The 6,000-nt window shown below is 54.7% G+C and overlaps 1 protein-coding gene across 5 annotated transcripts in view; it reads left to right on the top strand.

The window, feature by feature from the left end:
- The first annotated feature begins 812 nt into the window (after positions 1–812).
- Positions 813–6,000, top strand: part of SPTSSB (serine palmitoyltransferase small subunit B) — a 29,205-nt gene continuing 24,017 nt past the window's right edge. Inside the window, exon 1 of one of the 5 annotated variants that reach the window (XM_072807952.1) lies at positions 813–973. The gene's annotated coding sequence lies outside the window, so the exon portion shown is untranslated. Of the gene's footprint in view, positions 974–2,878; positions 3,331–6,000 lie in introns of those variants that run through there. The other 4 variants (XM_072807949.1, XM_072807950.1, XM_072807951.1 and 1 more) reach the window with 4 other exon arrangements.

Below are 6,000 nucleotides of genomic sequence, written 5' to 3'. Positions count from 1 at the left end.
CCTGACTTTGTTAGGTGGGATTTTTTTCCTTCTGTTTCTAAAGATTTTGCAGTTTCTCATTTGTTCTTCTCTTTAATCTAGATTTAAGGCATTTTTTTTTTTATTTAAGGCATTTTTAAATTTCCAGTTGCGTATCAATGAGAAGGAATTTTTCTTGTTAAATTTTCTTGTTCATTTTATCCTCATTGTGCTTCGATAGATGGTCTGTATGATTCTGCCTTTAAAAATGTGCTGATCTTTATTTCATGGTCTAGTTAAGTTTTGAGAATGTTCTATGTTTAGATAGAAAAAAAACCATATATTTTCCATTCGGAGGTAAAAAGATATACATATCTTTTATGTGTGTGGTTATATTACACATATGTCATTTAAGATTCTTTTTAATGGTCCGGATGCTTCTGCCAAATGTACTAGTTTCTCCCAACCTCCAGTTGAAGCAATTGCAAAGTCTCACATCCATTTTTGCAAGCTTGGCAGGCCGAAGTGAGACCTGTGTCTGTACTTCCACGAATGCACAATCACATGGGGGAGAGGGAGTCGAGATCTAGTAAGGAAACTAGACAATGAAGAATGAGACCTAAAACCTAGTGCGATAGTTCTGGTCCTACCTCACAGCGGGCCTGGTGACCCTGGGCAAGTCACTTCTCGAGTTTTCCATTTCCTTGTCTATTGCCACACCTCAATGATGTGGTCTTCCTTGTGCCAAAATTACAAGGTTTGCCAGAAGCGGCGAGATAAGGAATGTGAACACCACCAAGTGATAACGAAATAATTAAAAAAAGAAAATCCTAGCAGTGGTTGCTGACATGTAGATACGGTACAGGAGAAGGGAAAGACAACCGGGTGACACCGGCCACCGGGGCGCTGGGCTGGGGGCGCTGGGCTCCCGGTGCCCCCTGCCCTGGCCCCCACCGCCGTCAGCTTCCTTTGGGGACTCACTCCCTCCTGCGTCGGGAAAATCCCTCCCAGTAACGTAAGTCGCCCTCTTCTTCCTGGCGCCCGCAGCTTGGAACCTGCTGGAAGTGTTGTGAAAATGAGCAGAAACCTGCCAGCAGCTCAAATTGGCGCTTCAGCACCGTCAGCCCTGGTCGAGCATGTGCAGTGCTTCCTCCTTAAGTGGGGGGGTGGGGGGGGGTGGGGGGATGGGGGGTGGGGGGATGAGGGGGTGCTGACTGGCAGGTGTTGCCCAAACGCTCATTAATCAAAGAGGCGCTGGGCGCGGGACGCCCCCTGGTCGTGGGCAGGCGGCGCCAGTCGCGGAGCAATCAGGGCTGGGGTCCTCCGGGGCCTGCTCGCGCCCGGCCGGCAGCCGCGGGGTGCATCGAGCCCCGCGTCCGCGGTGGGGAGGGGTCCGCGGCGCTCGGGAGGCGGGCCTCGGGGGGGGGCTGGGTGCTCCCCGCGGTGCGGAGGGGTCCTGGGGAGGGGTGCGGGGGGATGCTCCCCGCGGTGGGGAGGGGCCTGCGGCGTTCGGGGGCGGGCCTGGGGGGATGCTCCCCGCGGTGGGGAGGGGTCCGGGGGGGATGCTCCCCGCGGTAGGCAGGGGTCCGGGGGGGATGCTCCCCGCGGTGGGGAGGGGTCCGGGGGGGATGCTCCCCGCGGTAAGGGAGGGGTCCGGGGGGATGCTCCCCGCGGTGGGGAGGGGTCCGGGGGGGATGCTCCCCGCGGTGGGGAGGGGTCCGGGGGGATGCTCCCCGCGGTAGGGGAGGGGTCCGGGGGGATGCCCCCCGCGGTGGGGAGGGGTCCGGGGGGATGCTCCCCGCGGTAGGGGAGGGGTCCGGGGGGATGCTCCCCGCGGTAGGCAGGGGTCCGGGGGGGATGCTCCCCGCGGTGGGGAGGGGTCCGGGGGGATGCTCCCCGCGGTGGGGAGGGGTCTGGGGGGATGCTCCCCGCGGTGGGGAGGGGTCCGGGGGGGATGCTCCCCGCGGTGGGGAGGGGTCCGGGGGGATGCTCCCCGCGGTGGGGAGGGGTCCGGGGGGATGCTCCCCGCGGTGGGGAGGGGTCCGGGGGGGATGCTCCCCGCGGTAGGGGAGGGGTCCGGGGGGGATGCTCCCCGCGGTAGGGGAGGGGTCCGGGGGGATGCCCCCCGCGGTGGGGAGGGGTCCGGGGGGGATGGTCCCGCGGTGGGGAGGGGCCCGCGGCGCTCGGGGGCGGGCCTGGGGGTCCCCCCGCGGGAAGATCCCGGGGAGCGGAGCGGAGCGAGCCTGCGCCGCCGGCCGCCGCCCGGCCCTCTCTCCCGGGTTGGCTCTCCTGCCGCAGTCGGGGCCCGAATGAACCCCCTTCTCGTGACGGAGCACACACGAGTTCCCGGCACGGTCCTTCCGTGTGCTCGCCCGGGGGAGCCCAGGGTTTCCGCGACGAACCTCGCAGCGGAGGGGCGGGGGGACGGCGGGGGGGGGGGGGGCGGGGGGGCGGCGTTCCGCACGTTCAAAGGCACCCGAATTCGCTGCCGACGCTACAAGGGTTCACTTTCTTTGATTTTTTTTTTTTTCTTTTTCTGGACGACCACAGGCAGTGGGATGCCCGGAGCCCGCTGCCGGGTGGACCCCGCGGTCCCGCGCCGCGGCCGCCGCTTCGCCCCCTCGCCCGAGTCCGCAGACGGACGGATGCGGGGCGCAGGCTCCCCCCGCCCGGCGGCGCAGGCCCCGGCTGGAGCCCCGAGGCCCCCGCGCCCCCCGCGCCCCGCGCCCCCCGCGCCCCGCGCCGCCCGAGGACGCGCCCCCGTGCTGGAGCCGGGGCGCCCAGCCCGAGCGAGGGGGAGGACACCTCCCTCCCCTCCCCCGTCCCCGCCGCGGCTCGGGGTTTTGCTGCAGCAGCCGGAGGTGACAGCGGCGCCGGAGCCTCCTCCGTGGCTCCCGGAGCCCCGGCCCCCCGCCCCCCGCCCCCCGGCCTCGGGAAAGCGCCCCCTCCCGCGAGGCCGGTCCCCGCAGACGCGCTAACGAGCCGCAGGAAAGCCGGAGAAGATGTTGGAGCCGCTGGGCTGCCTTCCTCGGAGGACGAGCGCGGCCGCCCAGGACTGAGCGAGGCAGCGTGTGGGAAGTTGGGACCGTAGAGCCGGGCCCGGGAGGGGGGGAGCGGCGCGGCCGCAGGGCTCGGGGCGCAATCGCCGGGCGAGCGCGGGGCGCGCAAGTTGGCGTGGGAGTGCTCTGCTCGGGTCGATCATTAATCCCCGACTGGGCCCGGCGGAAGGGAGTTTTAGCAACAGTGCGGAGGGCGGGGCCGAACACCTAACTCCGGGGCTGCGGGGCGCCCGGCGCAGTGGGAAGCTCGCGCCGCCGGGGAGGAGCCAAGCTCGGTCCTCACCTAAGCCGCAGCGCCGTCCGCCCGCGGGAGGTAAGCATCTTCCCGAACCTGTGCTGGCACCTCCAGCGGCTTCGGGAGGCTACGGTCCCTGTCTCCGCCGGGGGTGGGGGTGGTGGTGGGGGGGGGGTGGATTAATCCTCGCCTCAGTGCAATTTATCAGCCTATTATTTAACTGCATTTTTGACATTTTAAGAATTGGATGGGTTTTTCCATTTGCCTTTGAGTGTCTGAGAAACTAAGGTTCCACTCAACAGAAGCCAAACTTTATTACCGCCACTTTCCCAGCCCAAAGGAGAGAGAATTACTCTGTGAATTACTTTCATTATTTGTCTTTTGTGTAGTTCAGCAACTATTCAGGGAAACATCTTTGGGGAGGCGCTTGGTTCCATTCGTAGTTCATCCTAGTTGTAGGGCCTTATATAATACTTTTTGCCCCCGAAGCGACTGTTTGAGGCCGTAGGACACACAAGTCAGCTGCCCCAAAAGCGAAGAATTTCCAACAAGGAGTTAAATATATTGTAACATTTTCTCGAGATTGTTAAGCAGTGTGTATTTTCCCAAAGATGCTTATGGGATCACCAGACTTCTTAACCCCGGGAGAAAGGACTAGTTAACTTTGCCATGGGGGTGGGAGGTGGGATATGAGGAATGGGAAGGAGAAGGTTTTAGATATGAGAAGTTCTAGGGCTGTTTCAACTAAAGTGACACTCAACTGGTTGGCAATTAACATATATGAGTAGAGCCCGTGATTCAATAGAATTTGAAGAATTGTTAAATGTAAATCTTGGCCCGAAAACTACAGATAAATTGATCAGGGAAATTGGGAAAGTTGTCTTTCTAAAAGATGTAGCGGGTGTGGTCGTTCCTTTGAATTAATTACAAAATATATGGTCATTTTTGCCTGTGAACCTTTTAGATTAATGCATAAAACTGATGAGGTTTTAATAACTTAATTTTCACAGTTTAATTTTTCCTGTGTTTTTAAAGACAGGCATGATTTTGATAACTTTCAATGGCTGTGATGGCTTCGTACATAGATGACTAGAGCAATAATAAGCTCTCACATGACATGCACTGCCACCCTCATTATTCAAATATTTCTAGTCAACCATTTAATAACGATAAATTAAGAATAGTTTGTCAAACCAAATGTGTGAGCATTCTAGAATTTGACTGGATATAAAGTTAAAAGTCAACAGACCTCAACTACAATCAGTTTTCTTAATCCACTGTTTATAAATTTGCAAAATTTACTTTGATAAAAATTGCATTTCATAATTCTATATCTACTATGTCAGCATAAATTATTTTACCACTACGTATACAAAATGCAACATTTTCAAAAACAAAAAAGGGGGGGTGCCTGGGTGGCTCAGGCGGTTAAGCACCTGCCTTCAGCTCAGGTCATGATCCTGGGGAGTCTGCTTCTCTCTCTGCCCTCACCTGCTCATGCTCTCTCCCACATGCTCTCTCTCTCTCTAATAAATAAATAAAATCGTTTTTTAAAAGATACAACATTTTCATTAAAAATTATCCAAATAGAACTCAACTTCCAGAATAGTTGAATAAGGAGTTCCGTGAACCCACTCCGTAGCAAAACAACTGGTGAAAATTATAGATAAACAACTAGTTAGTCTCTGGAAATTGTCCTGACAAAATACAACAAATGATGAAAACTTTACTCAAGACAGTGCTACAATTCAGTAGGAATAGCAAGAGTGTGAGGCATTTGAGCCACAACCCACTTCTCTCTGCATACCCACCCCTCTCCAGCTAGGGGATAGTGCTCCACTCCCAGTGGGTGCAGCCAAGAGCACAGGGCTCCCTCTCAACTTAGAACCTAGCCTAGGGCCTATGGCATAACCCTGGAAAAAGCAGGCTACCATCATCTTATGTAGAAGCTCTCTTCTAATCAGGAGCAGGCAAGAGGTCTCAGGCTTTTCCTCCAACTATCCCCCATTCTTAAGGCATATGAAGAAAAATTCTACATTTAAAATATAAGCCATTCAAAAGTTAGCAAGGGAATCAAAGAGACATTTCTCCAAAGAAGACATACAAATGGTCAATCAACACATGAAAAAGTGCTTACTATCAGTAATCACTAAGGAAATGAAGATCAAAAGCATAAGATACCATTTCACACCAACCAAAATGGCATAATAAAAAGACAGATAATAACACTTGTTGGAAAAGAGGTAGAGAAATTGGGATCATCATACATTGGTGGTGGGAATACAAAACAGCGAGTTGCTGTAGGAGATAGTTTGGTAGTTCCTCAAAAAGTTGAACATAGAGTTACCATATAACCGAGCCATCCCACTCCTAGCTGTACATCCGAGAGAATGAGAACGTATGTCCATGTAAGAACTTGTATACACATGTTCACAGCAGCATTACTCACGATAGCCAAAAAGTGAAAACAATCTAGGTGCTCATTGACTGATAAATGGAGAGATAAAATGTGATATGGAATGGCACAGTGGAATATTATTCAGCAATGAAAAGGAATGAAGGACTGGTACTTGCTGCAGCATCGATGAACATTGAAAACATGCCAAGTGGAAGAAGACCATATATTGTATGATTGCATGTTTGTAACACATCAAAAATAGGCAAACCTATAGGGACAGAAAAAAAGGATGGAGTTGTGTAGGAAAGGCGAGCGACTGTTAAGGGTAGAGGTGTCTTGTTGGGGTGATG

The sequence above is a fragment of the Canis lupus genome, chromosome 31 (genome assembly GCF_048164855.1).
Source record: "Canis lupus baileyi chromosome 31, mCanLup2.hap1, whole genome shotgun sequence".
Taxonomy (NCBI): Eukaryota; Metazoa; Chordata; class Mammalia; order Carnivora; family Canidae; genus Canis; species Canis lupus.
This window is presented reverse-complemented; position numbering and strand designations above follow the sequence as displayed.